The sequence below is a fragment of the Macaca nemestrina genome, unplaced genomic scaffold, assembly GCF_043159975.1.
Source record: "Macaca nemestrina isolate mMacNem1 unplaced genomic scaffold, mMacNem.hap1 Scaffold_138, whole genome shotgun sequence".
Taxonomy (NCBI): domain Eukaryota; kingdom Metazoa; phylum Chordata; class Mammalia; order Primates; family Cercopithecidae; genus Macaca; species Macaca nemestrina.
This window is the reverse complement of record NW_027257621.1, coordinates 72,501-86,651: the sequence shown is the minus strand read 5'-3', so window position 1 is coordinate 86,651 and position 14,151 is coordinate 72,501. Positions and strand designations below refer to the sequence as shown.

Below are 14,151 nucleotides of genomic sequence, written 5' to 3'. Positions count from 1 at the left end.
CACCCTGATTCCCGAGGGCTGCATCCCGGGGCTGTACTAGTGCAGAGAATGTTCAGGAAACAGACCAGGTGGAAGGAGGGGGTCTTGTCCTCAAGGAACCTCATGAGTCTTGCTACGGGGACAAACAGCGAGACAGTGAAACCGGCAGCCACGGAATCCCGACAGCGATGCTCAGGCCTCGCCATGCATACCCCCTGGCTGGCACCTCCCTGAGACCCGTCTGGCACAGGCAGTGTCAGGTTCCGGCCCTTGGAGCGCAGGGATGGCAGCGCAGGGCCATCAAAGCGGGTGGCATGCCGACAGCGGCCTCTCCGCAAGAGCTCCTGGCTCTCGGGGAGCTGAGGGCTCCTCAATGGGAATTTCTGGCTGAGCTCCAGGGGAAAGCGGGTGGGAGGCCCGTCTCCTCTGCCCCCATCTCCTCTGCCCCAACCCTGGAAGAGGGTCAGATATCAATGCTAACTCTTGTGCTGACTCAATTAATTCAAACAATTCAGAAAACAAACTTGCTTTAAGTATTAATTTCCTAAAAAGAACTAACATGAGTTCAAATGATTCACATAATTAAAATGATTTTAATTGTTAATTTAATTAAAACATCTCCATTTTCACAGCATCATGTACCTTGGTACTTTCTCCTTATTGCATTTCCCATCTTCCAGGGCAGGTTTCCTTCCACCCAGGGCAGCAGCGACTCTGGTGTCTCGGGTATTCCCAGGCTTCCGTCAGCCCCTGGGGGGCTTACAGTTCTGCAGCGGTCTCCATCCTCATTAATCTGCATAAGAACATCCGTCCGCAGGGATGTCCTGTGGCCCCGTGGCCACATCTGACGCGCAGCTAAACGCTGGGCGTGTCGCCTGGTGACAGCAGATGACACAACTGTGGGCAAGGTAGCACCTCTGGGCGCCGACACTCTCGATGAGTTTTTTACAAGACCATTCTTTAATGGGTGAACCCTGACAGGAAACACTAAACATTGTTTTTAACTATTTTTATATCGAGACAAATCTTTGTCAAACGTTCACTCAATGCTAAATGTCACTTCTCCAGCCAACCCCTTTAAGAATACCTAAAACTTAAGACTGGAATGACGCTTTCAAACACATACTCTACTCATGTATTCCCGGGAGCAGAGAGCAGCTTAATGTTTTCACGATACACAGGCATGAAGTTTGGCGAAGGCATTTTAATATTTTTACCTGAATATTTTAATTAAATCAAAAGATCATTTTCACTCTAATACTCTACTTAGAATGTAATTTTCCATTAAATAAACAGTCAATGTTCAGTAACCCACGTGCTGATAAACTTTTGAAAACTTTAGAAAGTATTAAGTATAATCAAAGATTACTTTTAATTTTCGAGCTGGTAAGAGCCTGTGTCAGGGAACAGAGTTGAGATTGAAGAGATAAAAGCACGATGATTTTCTTAAAGAAAAGCGAAATTCGTAAAAGAGACCAGGTGATTATATAAAGAAACACAGAATCCGTTTTCAGAAATGGCAAACATTGACCACAGAACACCAGCGTTGCCCGTGATGAGAGAAACAGTTAAAAGGAAGAATTCACGGTGGCCCAGCATAGATCAGGTGTGGGAGGACAGAGAGGTGATGAAATGATCCTCCTTCTAACTTCCCAGAAAGGCACAAATGGCCAGCACTGTAACTGAGGACCAAGCAGGCACCAGTGTGAACTCAGACTCCATGGCCAGCACTGTAACTGGAGACCACATGGGCAACGGTGTGAAGTCAGACCCCACGGCCCACACCGTAACTGGAGACCACACGGGCACCAGTGTGAACTCAGACCCGACGGCACCTGCCTGGGCTACTCCAGCCACCACCAGAACCTGTTCTGCAGCTGAACTGGAAGCTGATTCTGGAAGGAACTGAGGAGCATGAGGACGAGATCCTTCTACCTCAAAAGGGATCAATTTTTTAATGATTTATCCTCTGGTAAAGGGCAGAGGCTGGAGATCGAGTTGACAACAATTATGCCTACTAGATGAACACTTTGTAAAAATCCCTGAATGGTGGGATTCAAAGAGCTTCTGCATGAGTGAAGAGCCATCCACATGCTGAAAGAATGGTACATGCCAACTGCTTGGAGACAGACCTCCTAAAACTAAGACCCATCCAAAACTTGCTGTATGTAACTCTTTAGCTGGCTGTTCATTTGTAATATTTAAAATGTCCTTTGTAATAAATCAGCTAAGCAAACTGTTTTCCTGGGTTCTGTGAGCTGCTAAACCCTAGCAAATCTAACATAAAAAGGAGTTCTTGTCGGGCATGGTGGCTCATGCCTGTAATCCCAGCACTTTGGGAGGCCAAGGCGGGAGGATCACCTGAGGTCAGAAGTTCAAAACCAGCCTGGCCAACATGGTGAAACCCCCTCTCTACTAAAAATATAAAAGTTAGCTGGGCGTGGTGGCAGGCACCTGTAATCCAGCTATTTGGGAAGCTGAGGTACAAGAATCGCTTGAAACTGGGAGGTGGAGGGTGCAGCGAGCCGAGATCACACCACTGCACTCCAGTCTGGGTGACAGAGCAAGAGTCTGCCTTGCGGGAGGTGGCGGGGAAGGAGTTCTTAGGAACCTCCAATTTTTAGCAAAGTCAGACAGAGGTTCTTCACTTTTTAAAAGATTCTTTTTCTTTTTGCTCTTCTGATTGAATAATTTCAAATAACCGGTCTTTGAGTTCACTGGTTATTCCTTCTGCTTGATCAAGTCAGCTCTTGAAACCCTGTATTGATCTAGTTCAGTTACTGTGTTCTTCAGCCCCAGAATCTACATTTCTTTTATTATGGTTTCTCTTTGTTGATATACTCATGTTGTTCATGTATTCTTTTCCAGATTTTACTTGTCTATCAGTGTTGTCTCACAGCTCATTGAGCTCCTTTAAGGCAATTTATCTTTAATTCTTGTCAGGAAATTCAGAAACCTCCATTTCTTTTTCTTTTCTTTCTTTTTTTTTTTTTTTTTTTTTAGCGGAGTTTCACTCTTGTTGTCCAGGCTGTAGTGCAATAGCACAATACCAGCTCTCTGCAACCTCCATCTCCTGGGTTCAAGCAATTCTCCTGCTTCAGCCTCCTGAGTAGCTGGGATTACAGGTGCCCATCACCATGCCCAGCTAATTTTTTTTTCTTGTATTTTTAGTGGAGCTGGGGTTTCACCATGTTGGCAAAGCTGATTTTGAACTCCTGGCCTCAAGTGATCTGCCTACCTCGTCCTCCCAAAGTGCTTTGATTACAAGTGTGAGCCACTGCACCTAGCCAAAAACCTGTATTTCTTTATGGTCAATTATTGTAGATTTATTTTGTTCCTTCAGTAGGGTCACATCTCCTTGATTTTTCAAGGTTGTTCAATATCTCCCAGTCTCACAGAGCTGTGCCAGTTGCCATAAGACACCCTGTATTTCTCCTTAGAGCTGTGCAATGATAGCCTGGGATGCTAAATGCATACTTCATTACTCTCCTTTCCTCCACTAGTCTCACATATTCCTCTGGGGGAGAAGTCTAAGGGGTCTGTGCCTTCTACCAGTCTCACAGAACCATGGGGGTCACCATAAACCTCCATACAAGCCTCCTCAAAATTCTCTACCTTGGCTTAGGAGTATGGGAGTCACACTGCAGACAATGGAGGAATAAGAAAGACATCAAAGACCCCTGTGAGCTTCTAAATCTCTACAGGCATCAGTAAAGATGGGTGCTAGACTGTGAGGCATGCCCATCCTCATGGGCAATCTCAGGATTCTCTAAGTCCTCCAAGGAGCCCAGCAATGGCTTATGTGGGCCTGGGCCACCCTTGCCAGCAGGGAGTAGTACTAAGGATGAGATCCACCAATGGCCACTGCTGAGTTATGCCAAATGAGATGTCCAGACCTCACAGTGCCTAGGAGGACAGATGGCAGAAGCTCAGCCAGGCCACGGAGATTAAAACAGTGCTAGGGGCTTAATGTATGTTTTTAGTGGGTCTGCTACATGTCGAGTTTGGATCTGGAGTCCAGCCTATAATCCTAGCAAAAATTAAACACCAAATATGATATTCAAAAAAGTGTATGTGGCTAAAAACATATGTTGGAAATACACATGACTAGAAACGTCTGGATTCAAAGAGAAATTGCTAATTCCATAAATATGATAGAGGAATTTAATAACAAGATCACACTTACATAAATAATAAATATCAACTCTATATTTATCTGAGTTGTAAAGACTTTTTTTCCCCATCTCAGTACACTAGTGGGTATATGTCACCAGTAAAATCAAAGGAGTATTCCAATTACATTCATGATATTAGTAAGTCTGATAAATAAAAGTAGCCAGAACCATAGAATTGGGGCTACAGCTGTGATCTTCAAGGAAAGTAAAACTTTAAAAACACTCATAAACCAAGATAAAGAAAAATAAAACAGTAGTTACTTGACTTTCCAAATTGTTACAAATGCAGTACATAATAATAAAAGTTAAAAAGTTAAAAGAATTTAATAAATAATAAAATAATGTAATGAATGAACAGATTTGACAGAAATCAATAATTTTAAAGTTTTGAGAGCAAGATCATGAAACCAAAAAGACTCATGGTGGAAAGAAAAAAACACAGGTAAATAAAAGAGACTGTATTTATTTAAAAGTAGTAATTCAAAATCTAAGAAATCAGAACAATTGTATTCTAACATGAATACATGATACATTGATTAATTTCCATGAAAATAGAGTTAAAACTTTCCCTCAGTAATCAGCAGAAAAAACCTGATTAGCTAATTTTAATGTTTAAGTTATACATCAGAGTTCATGTCAAATCACTTCTACCTCCTTTGTAATGTAAATGCTTTTGAAGGAGAAAAATAAGCCTGTCCTCATTAGTTTATTATGCTAATCAAAATGAACATAAATGCAACAATAACTAGAATTTTAACCAACAATTTTCATTAATTATATTTGCAAAAATCATTAATACACTTTTAGCCATTTGGCTATTTATTTTGGTCACGTGGCCATCACTGGTATGGTTAAATAATACCAGAGCATTGTAAAGTGGAGTTAATTAAAATAATAAAAGGATAATTCCATACTAGAAAACGTATTACTTTCACATATTAATTTTAAAGATTAAAAACAATCACATCAACTGATGTTTGAAAAAACACTTTCAAATAATTTAAATCTTTAAAAATAATTTAAAATCTTTAAAAATCATATCGAATTGTGAGGACTAATTATTCTTAATCAATAAAATCTAAACTATATATTGAAGAGTTAACAAAAGAACCATTTCCACTTAAGGTAAGGCTGGAATAAGGAGGCTGGCTGGGGCTGATGCCATTCACCACTGCACATGATGCCTGAGGTGGGACCAAAACAAGACGGAAAAGGAGAGGGACTACAAAAATGGAGTCAAAGACATGAAACTGTAGTTATTCTCAGATGATGTGACTGTAAACTTGAAAAAGTAGAATCCATTCTAATTATCAATACTAATAAGAACATTTAAAAAGTGGGCAAAACTATTCTGAATAAGCTGAAATCAGTATTTCCTGTTTAGTAACATTAATCTTTAAACAAAGCAAACACACAAAATCAGTCTCTATTTACAATAGCAAAATATTATGAGGAACATTTGAAATAAATTTGTAGGCCCATGTAAAGAAATTTTAAAACTTAATGAGGACATTGAAATGACATGAATATAGCCTGAAAATAATATTATTAGATTGGAGGACACAGTGACATAAAACCCCGGTGACTGCAGACTCAGGGCAACCTAGACTTAAAAGTCACATGTAGTCTTTCACATGTAAAAAATGAGAATTAGTCTAAAAGCCAATTTTGTCTAAATTTTGATTTTTGGTGAGGATATAGTCAAAATAGTTGTGAAAAGAAAAAAATAAAGATGTCAAATTTCATGTAAATCTATGTTAGTTGGAAATTTAAAATAAGTCATGTAAATATTCATAATATTAAACAATATCATAAGTGGACTCAATAAAACATAATATTTTATCATATAAAATAGGTCCTGCCTTCCTGAGGAAAACATAAAGTCAAACGGCATGAAGGAAGGATTTTGGTTTCGCTACAGAAACATAATAAGACCCCTAAGTGTGTATTTGTGTGTGTGTACATACAATTAAACTACAAAATATAAAATATCATCTAAAATACATCAAAAATGAGTCACGCAGAAAAATTCATTTTACACATACATCTATAAAATAATAAAATGTATTCAGCCTCACAATTACTTTGTGAACTGGAAATAATAATGAATTGTCATTTTATCCAAATCTACAAAAGCATACATACAGTATCAAGTTCTGGTTAAAGCAGTAGATGAACTTTATGTGGTAGTTAAGAGTATCTACAGTTTGTGGGCTGCATCTTGCTATATTACAATATAAAATGTACCATTTATTTACTCTGCGATCAAACCCCCAAGTTACCCAAGTGGAGGAACCCTCAGACATTTGCAGATAAGTCAGTGTGCTAGTAAGCAGCATTCTTTACAAATCTATGAACATCAAGGTCTCCTTGGAACAGACGTGCTGTGAACAATTTCTAAAATACCCTCCTGTTAGACACTTACGTTGATTCCATTCTTAAAGCAATTACTGAATAAACAAACTCCATCGTGTGGATGAAATGCTACTTTAATTTGTCATAGCTATCATTTTCTAAAGTCTTCCTTCTAATCCAAATCATTAATATTTTGAGGCTAGATCAATACTGATTCATTGTTTTAAGCTTCAAATGCATTATACAATTGGGCAGAACAAATTTCCTCTCATTAATCTTCTTTTCCAGGATTTGTCAGGTATTCCCAGCATTAATTCACTACTAATATGCACAGTGTTTCTAATCATGGTCAACAAGATCTGACAGTGCACCATCCCTAAACGATCCATACTTGCCTCACTGACATTATGTGGCCCACTTCCACACCATGTCTGGGTGTGAAGGCCTTCCCATATGATCCCCCGAATGGAACTTCACAAGTTAGAAATCACTGGGTCACAGTGTGATACTGTGAAGATGGGATGAAGTTAAGGGAAGGCTATGAGTGAGTTAGGAAATGTGTTAGGCAGGGTCAGATATTACGAAATCCTAAAAACAACATTTAAGGAGGGAGATGACAAAACAATCAGTGAATAATATGACTTTTTCCAGTGAAAATGTCATATCTAATTGTTCTCCATTTTTCTTCTCTGAGCTTCTTTCTAAGGCAAGATGTGTCTTGAGAAGTCCCTGCTGAATGTTAGGAACATGCATTTCAGGACTTCCCATCGACATACCCTCTTTCTTTACCACAACCACATATATGGGGGCATAACTCAACATGTGAAAAAGACAATCTTCTGCTTTTCACTGAACCTCCAGGAATTCGGGACAATAAACTTCTACCTGGAGACCAACAGGTGAGTTTTTCTGCCCCTTCCTTCATAACACCCTTCTTCCCTAGTAAAGTCCACACACATCCTTACATGGCAGCTGTGGGTATATGAACTGGTCTGATCCCTTTTAGTCACAGAGCCTGAAGTATCTGCTAGTACCTGCTGAACACAGTGTCATGGGTGTGAATGGGCAATGCTTTTTCTTTCTCTGGTTCCTGCTGAAGTCTCTGCTAGTACCTGCTGAGCACAGGGTCATGGGTGAGAATGGGCAATGCTTTTTCTTTCTCCGGTTCCTGAGCTTCCCAAGCTCTCTCTCACTTCTGGATCCTGAATACCCAAATCTTATTGCCCCTTCTCCTCCAAGCTTCCTTCCCGGAACCAACAGCTCCTCCTCATTAGAAAGACACCTTTGTTCTGTGCTTACTTTAAAAAGTCTAGCTCTTTCCCTATCCACTGCCTTATGTCACTATGTGTATGTCTTGGGGCAGGTGGAAAGGTGAACAGAAGCCAGTAGACAGTAACCGGCACCAGCTTAACAGGAATGACATGATCTGGATGCGACAGTGGCAGTTTTCCCTTAACATCCCTGCCCCCTAAAGATTTGAGATCAAATTTCCCACTCTTAAGTAACAGCAATTTGTCTTTCACGGTTTTAATCATATTGACTAAAAACATTTGTCTTTTCCAGAACATCACATTAAGTCATCCAAAAATATAAAAATTAAAAAGATGTAATTATTGGCAATAAAAAACATAAAAGGTGAGCTTTCGAAATATCTTTGAGCAATTTATTCATTATGAACACATGGAATCTGTTGGAACAAAGTTCTAGGACAATTCAGCCCATCCTTCAATAATTTCAGAAAACAGCACAAAGAAAACTTGATATTTATACTTAGTTGGAAATTTTATCCTACAGTCATTAAATACAGAGATCATATAAAGGAATAGAGGAAGATGTTGAAAACTAAACTAACTCAAATCATCAATATTCTTACAAAGTGCACACTGAATTAATGTAAAAGTATTTACCAAACAAAAAGTATTTTCAATACATAATTAAGACTGAAAAGTGGCCGGGCGCGGTGGCTCAAGCCTGTAATCCCAGCACTTTGGGAGGCCGAGGCGGGCGGATCACGAGGTCAGGAGATCGAGACCATCCTGGCTGACACGGTGAAACCCCCGTCTCTACTAAAAAATACAAAAAAACTAGCCGGGCGAGGTGGTGGGCGCCTGTAGTCCCAGCTACTGGGGAGGCTGAGGCAGGAGAATTGCGTGAACCCGGGAGGCGGAGCCTGCAGTGAGCTGAGATCCGGCCACTGCACTCCAGCCTGGGCGGCAGAGCGAGACTCCGTCTCAAAAAAAAAAAAAAAAAAAAAAAAGACTGAAAAGTATTGAGGCCTCATAAACTGAACCTGATACAAGAAATTTAAAAGGGAAACTAATTTGGAAATCAGAAAATCATCTAAGGAATTTGAGAATTAGGCTTCTGTTGCCCCCTCTGCTACTGACAGTCAGGGCCTCCTCATTGTATTCTGTCCTCCACATCTCTGCTGATTGCCGTTTTGTCTATTTCCATTTACCCCACTACTACTTGCTCAGGTCACTCTCCTTCATTCTCAGTGTTTGTTCAAATTCCTCACACCCATCCACTTCCCATCTAAATTTCCCTCCCCTTTTGTCCCTCACTGGCCCTACCTCCCTCTTCTCTTGTTTTCTCCTCACGATCCTGCCCCACCTCGACATCCACAGCGATACAGTGAAGAAGCCCCTGCCAAGGAAGAGCCCACTTCTCAGTGGGGCACCGGGAAGGTCACCGCTAGTGGGAGGTGACTGTCAGAAGGACGCGGGCTGTCACAGGATTGGGCAGGTCCCTTACCCCAGGCCCGGACTCAGCTTCCTGTCTGAAGCGGTCACCCCGAAGCGGGGGGTTTGCGGAGACGTAGGGCCTGGCGGAGGAAAGGATGGGGAGGCATCTCAGGGAGGACTGGCGTCTGCCAAATCCCAGGGCTGCCCTGAGCTGCCAAGAGGGGCAAGGGTGGGGACGACGGGAGACAAGCCATGTGCCGAATGGGGACCTGACGCGGCGCGCGATAGGATGGGCGGACAGTGAAGAGAACTAGGGTAGAAGGGCTGGACGGGGCGACCTCAGTGATGGAACCGGACACAGACGCAGATCTGGCAGCTGAGCGACAGGCTTCGGAGCATTTCAGGGCGTCGCGGGGCTCCCCGCCGACAGTGGGGCTGTTGCCGAGCCTGTGACGTCCGTGGAGACCCACAGACCCCGGGTATGGAGGATGGCGCAGGAAGGGGACTGCGTGGCTGGGTTTGGCCACAAAAAGCGGAGGGCACTCACCCGAGCGGACCTTGGCTCCGGAGAATCCGTTTCCGGGTCAACAAAAAACGCCGCGCGAAGGGCGGGGCCAGTACGTGCCGGGCGGGGAGGGGTGAGGCAGACAAAAAGGCGGGACCGGGCCGGGGCGGGGTCTCGGGCCGGGGCAGGGCGCATTCTGAGCTCCCGCACGCGCTGCTTGCTTTTCCGACCCTGCCAGTGTTTCCCCTGGGCTGAAAGCGTGTGTCTGCGTCCGGTTCTGTTTGAGTGCGTTCAGTGCACCGTGGGGGCGCGCTGCTTCCAACTTCCTGTTAGGTAAGAGGCGCGTGAGCCTCTTGTGCCGGGGGCGGTGCTGCTGCCTAGTCGGCGCCCGGCGGGGACGCGAGTCCGTACGTGCCGGCGGGAGCGAGAGGCGGGTGGGCACCCTCGCGATCCCGCACTCCGCCTCTGGGTAGCAGCCTCCCCGGCCCCACACGTTGTGACGCGCGCTCGGGCTCCGCGTTAGCGTGGAGTCAGAGGCGTAGCAGTCGTCGGGCCCAGGGCCGGAGGGGCCTGGACCGGGCAGGGTCTTGCCCTGGACACCGCGCTGGCCGCTGCTCCGCACGGGTTCATTGCGTTCCTATTTTCAACCTGTCCTGCACCGCATCTGAGATGATTTATAAATTCGGTACCTTTGGGACAGGCGTGGATGATCTCCCATAATTTGCTTCCGTTATTAATTTCTAAATGTATTGTAATACCACTATCTAAAAGTATTTTTTATTTGAAATATATTTTTATATATATACATGCATATATTTATTTCTGAATCTTGTTTCCAGTACGTATAATGAGGCTTGTAAAGTGGATACTGTTCAGGAGATAGGTGGATTTTGCTTTTAAGTAGTAAAGACTTGGTGACTATTACTGGGGCTATTTGATAAAGATGTCTTTTTTTTTTTTAATGAACATTAAAAGCAGTAAGATTGGATTTCTGGATTTCATTATCTTGATTTATATCTTAATTTGTGAAAAATGTAAGTTAACTCATTTTTATTTCCTTTGCAGAATCTGAAGTTTGTGCTACCGATGATTATTTCCAAAAAAGGCACACTTCTGGTTTTCCCAGAACTAATGTTATCTTTTCCATCTTTTGAGTTTACTTGATATTAATGTTTGACCTCAAACACTCATGTTACATTTTGGAAGAAAACTTTCTCTTAGCCAATGGAACATAAACCACCCTGGAGTTCATATAAAGGAGGCGTTAAATGCCTCTGACAGTGTCATGTGTTAAAACTCATGACCAAACCCAAGGTCACATAGTTTTATGTGTTTTATTCTAGAATTTGTATAGTTTTGTCACCGGAAAAGGGATCTTGTCCCAGACCCCAAGAATGGGTTTTTGGATCTCACATTGGAAAGAATTTATGGCGAATCACAGAGTATAGTGAAGTTAAGGTAGTTTATTAGCGACTACTCAGCTACATAGCAGGGCGTCCTCAGAAAGCAAGAGGAGGAATGCACCTGTTTTAAAAAAATTATTTTTTGAGGCGGAGTTTCACTCCTGTCACAATGGCATGATCTCGGCTCACTGCAGCCTCTGCTTCCTTGGTTCAAGGTTTCTCCTGCCTCAGCCTACCAAGTAGCTGGGATTACAGGCGCGTGCCAACACATCCGGCTAATTTTTTGTATTTTTGGTAGAAACTGGGTTTCACATGTTGGTCAGGCTGGTCTGGAACTCCTGGTCTCAAGTGATCTTCCCGCTTCAGCCTCCCAAAGTGCTGGGATAACAGGCATGTGCCACCGCGCCCGGGCTTAATGTTTGTTTATATAGGTTATTATAAATAGTGTTGTCTTTTATAAAGGCTTGTGATCAGTTTGTGACAGGCTATTAGTATTGTTACTTGTCTATGTTACTGTGGATTTTAACAAGAATTTATGAGTGTATTATTACCTTTAAAGTAAAACTTATTTTTAAAGTAAGAATGCTTTTTTGTTCTTAAAGTCCTGGTACATTTTTATAAGTTTTATGTCTTTATTTATTAACTTGTTCCCGCAACCATAAATATTTTATAACCAAAAGTACTCAACCCCCTAAATATATAATCCAACAAATTTAACGTGTGTGTGTGTGAGGCAGGGTCTCTCTCTGTCGCCTAGGCTGGAGTGGAGTGGTGTGATCATGGTGGGCTAACTGCAGCCTCAAACTCCTGAGCTCAAGCAATCCTCCCGCCTCAGCCTCCCGGGTAGCCGGGACTACAGGTACGTGCCACCATGCCAGCTAATTTGTGTGTTTTTTGTAGACATAGGGTTCTCACAATTTGCCCAAGCTAGTCTTGAACTCCTGATCTCAAGTGATCTGCCCGCCTTGGCCTTCCAGAGTGCTGGGATTACAGATATGAGCCACTGCGCCCTGCCCAGATTTAACTTTTTTAAAACCTTTTTTTAAAATAAAGTCACTGTGGTTAAGAGGCCTCTGACAGTTTCGCGTTTTAAGTCTGAGGACTATGTTGAGTAAATTTTTGCATAAGTTGTAAAATGTGCATTCATGTTGATTTTATTTCCTATGGTTTCCAATTAATTGTGCCTTCTGCATTTTTAGAAATTCACGGGCTAGTGGGCTCTGTGTCAGTTTGCATTTCTAGAACGATAGCGCCAAACACTCCATGCTGTCTTTAAGTGGTGCAGCGGGATGGGTAGCAGCGGGCACGGGGCTGCCGACAGCGCAGTGAGCTCTAGGGCGCTGCAGTGCCCCTGGCCGCCAGCAGAGTGCGCGCGAGCCCGGCTTTTCTGAGCCCTGAGGCGGCCGCGTGCTACCTCCTCGCCTGAGTCCTGCGAGAGCGGGAGTCGCGTTCTCCTCAGCACATACTGGGATACGCCCCTCGCTTTGGGACACCTCGAGCTCGCGTCCGTGGTGAATAAAATCCTTCCTTTTTCAGGCTTGTCAGCTGAGGGGCAGAGACCCTTCCTGTGGAAAATTAGAAACCAAAAGCCCCTGTGAATCCAGCACACTTGAGGTTCGTTCTCTGCACCCAAGGCGAGGCGGCCACGGAGCCAAGCCACGGTCTCGGAACAGAAATGTAGCCTCAGGAAAGCAACTGGAACACCCACCACAGTGATAATAACCCCCGTAGTACTAATAACACTCCATCTGTGATGCTGGTGTTAGCACCCGTTGTATACAGAGATCACACCGTCAGGGTAACGTGACAGCTGCTGTCCAGATCCGACCCTAGGAATGCGGATGTGTCCCTCAGAGTGCACGTAACGCCCAGAATGCGGGGATGAAATCGTGTGCCTAACGCCACACCTGTCACACTTATATAACCCCCGGAACACGCATCTGTCCCTCCGAGCACACACGTAACCACTGGAATGCCCGTGACACCGTCAGACTAATGCCACACCCGTCACACTCATATAACCCCAGGAACATGCATGTATCCCTGAGAGCTTACGTCCTGTCCAGGATGCGGCCATGGCCTTTGCAGCCCACAGGAGAGCGTCTGCAGCTCCCAGGATGGGACCCTCTGGCTCTTGCTGGGGCGCTGGGTTGACAACCTCTGCCGGACTGGGTTTGGGCTAGATTTGGCCTGTCATGAAACTTCATGTTGTTGTCTGTGCCTTACTGACGTGGTATTGACACAGTTGATTTAAGAAGCAGTTTACTTCCCAATAATGTCATACTTCTGGGAAACTTGCAACAGCAGTTAGTATGCCTTCTCTTTTCTCTCCAATTCCCCAGTCGTTATTGCTGTGCCAGATTTGCAGCTTCACAAAGAATACCTCCCTGTGTTTCACCAAAAGCAGGAACAGTCCTCCAGATGATCCCCACATAACCCCCAAATTAGGAAATATACGGTCTCTATGTGAAAGTCCAGTCCGCAGACCTATTTCACTTCATTGCCTGCCCCAGCTGGGAGAAAAATGTGTTTTCATGTGGGCCCAATTTCTTTTTCGGGAACTGTTCATGAGACTCAGTTTTCTGGGTTTTTTTTTAAGACAGAGACTCACTCTGTCATCCAGGCTGGCATGCAGTGGTGCCATCTTGGCTCATTGCAACCTCCGCCTCCCTTGTTCCAAGAGATTCTCCTGCCTCAGCTTCTGGAGTAGCTGTAATTACAGGCATCTACCACCACGCCCGGCTAATTTTTTGTATTTTTAGTAAAGATGTGATTTCACCATGTTGGCCAGGCTGGTCTTTAACTCCTGACCTCAGGTGATCCACTCGCCTCAGCATCCCAGAGTGCTGGGATTACAGGTGTGAACCACCGCATCTGGGCGACTCTCAGTTTTCACAGCCTTGACAGATGTAAAGAGCAGAGATGACTCTAAGCTGGGTCTGCCCAGCGTTTCGTCCTAAACAGGTGCAGATCCTGCATTCCTGGTAGGAACACCCTGGCCTGATGCCACGTTCTCCTCACTGTGGCCCACATGGAGGAGCAACTAACCA

The 14,151-nt window shown here is 43.9% G+C and overlaps 1 long non-coding RNA gene across 1 annotated transcript; it reads right to left on the bottom strand.

Annotated features, from left to right (window-relative positions):
* Window positions 1-552: 552 nt before the first annotated feature.
* On the bottom strand, window positions 553-9,823 carry LOC139361289 (uncharacterized). The gene is made up of 3 exons (XR_011618832.1): window positions 9,741-9,823; window positions 9,083-9,333; window positions 553-854 (listed from the first exon to the last, which is right to left on the bottom strand). It is a non-coding gene; the product is annotated as an uncharacterized lncRNA (long non-coding RNA).
* Between the last annotated feature and the right edge of the window lie 4,328 nt (window positions 9,824-14,151).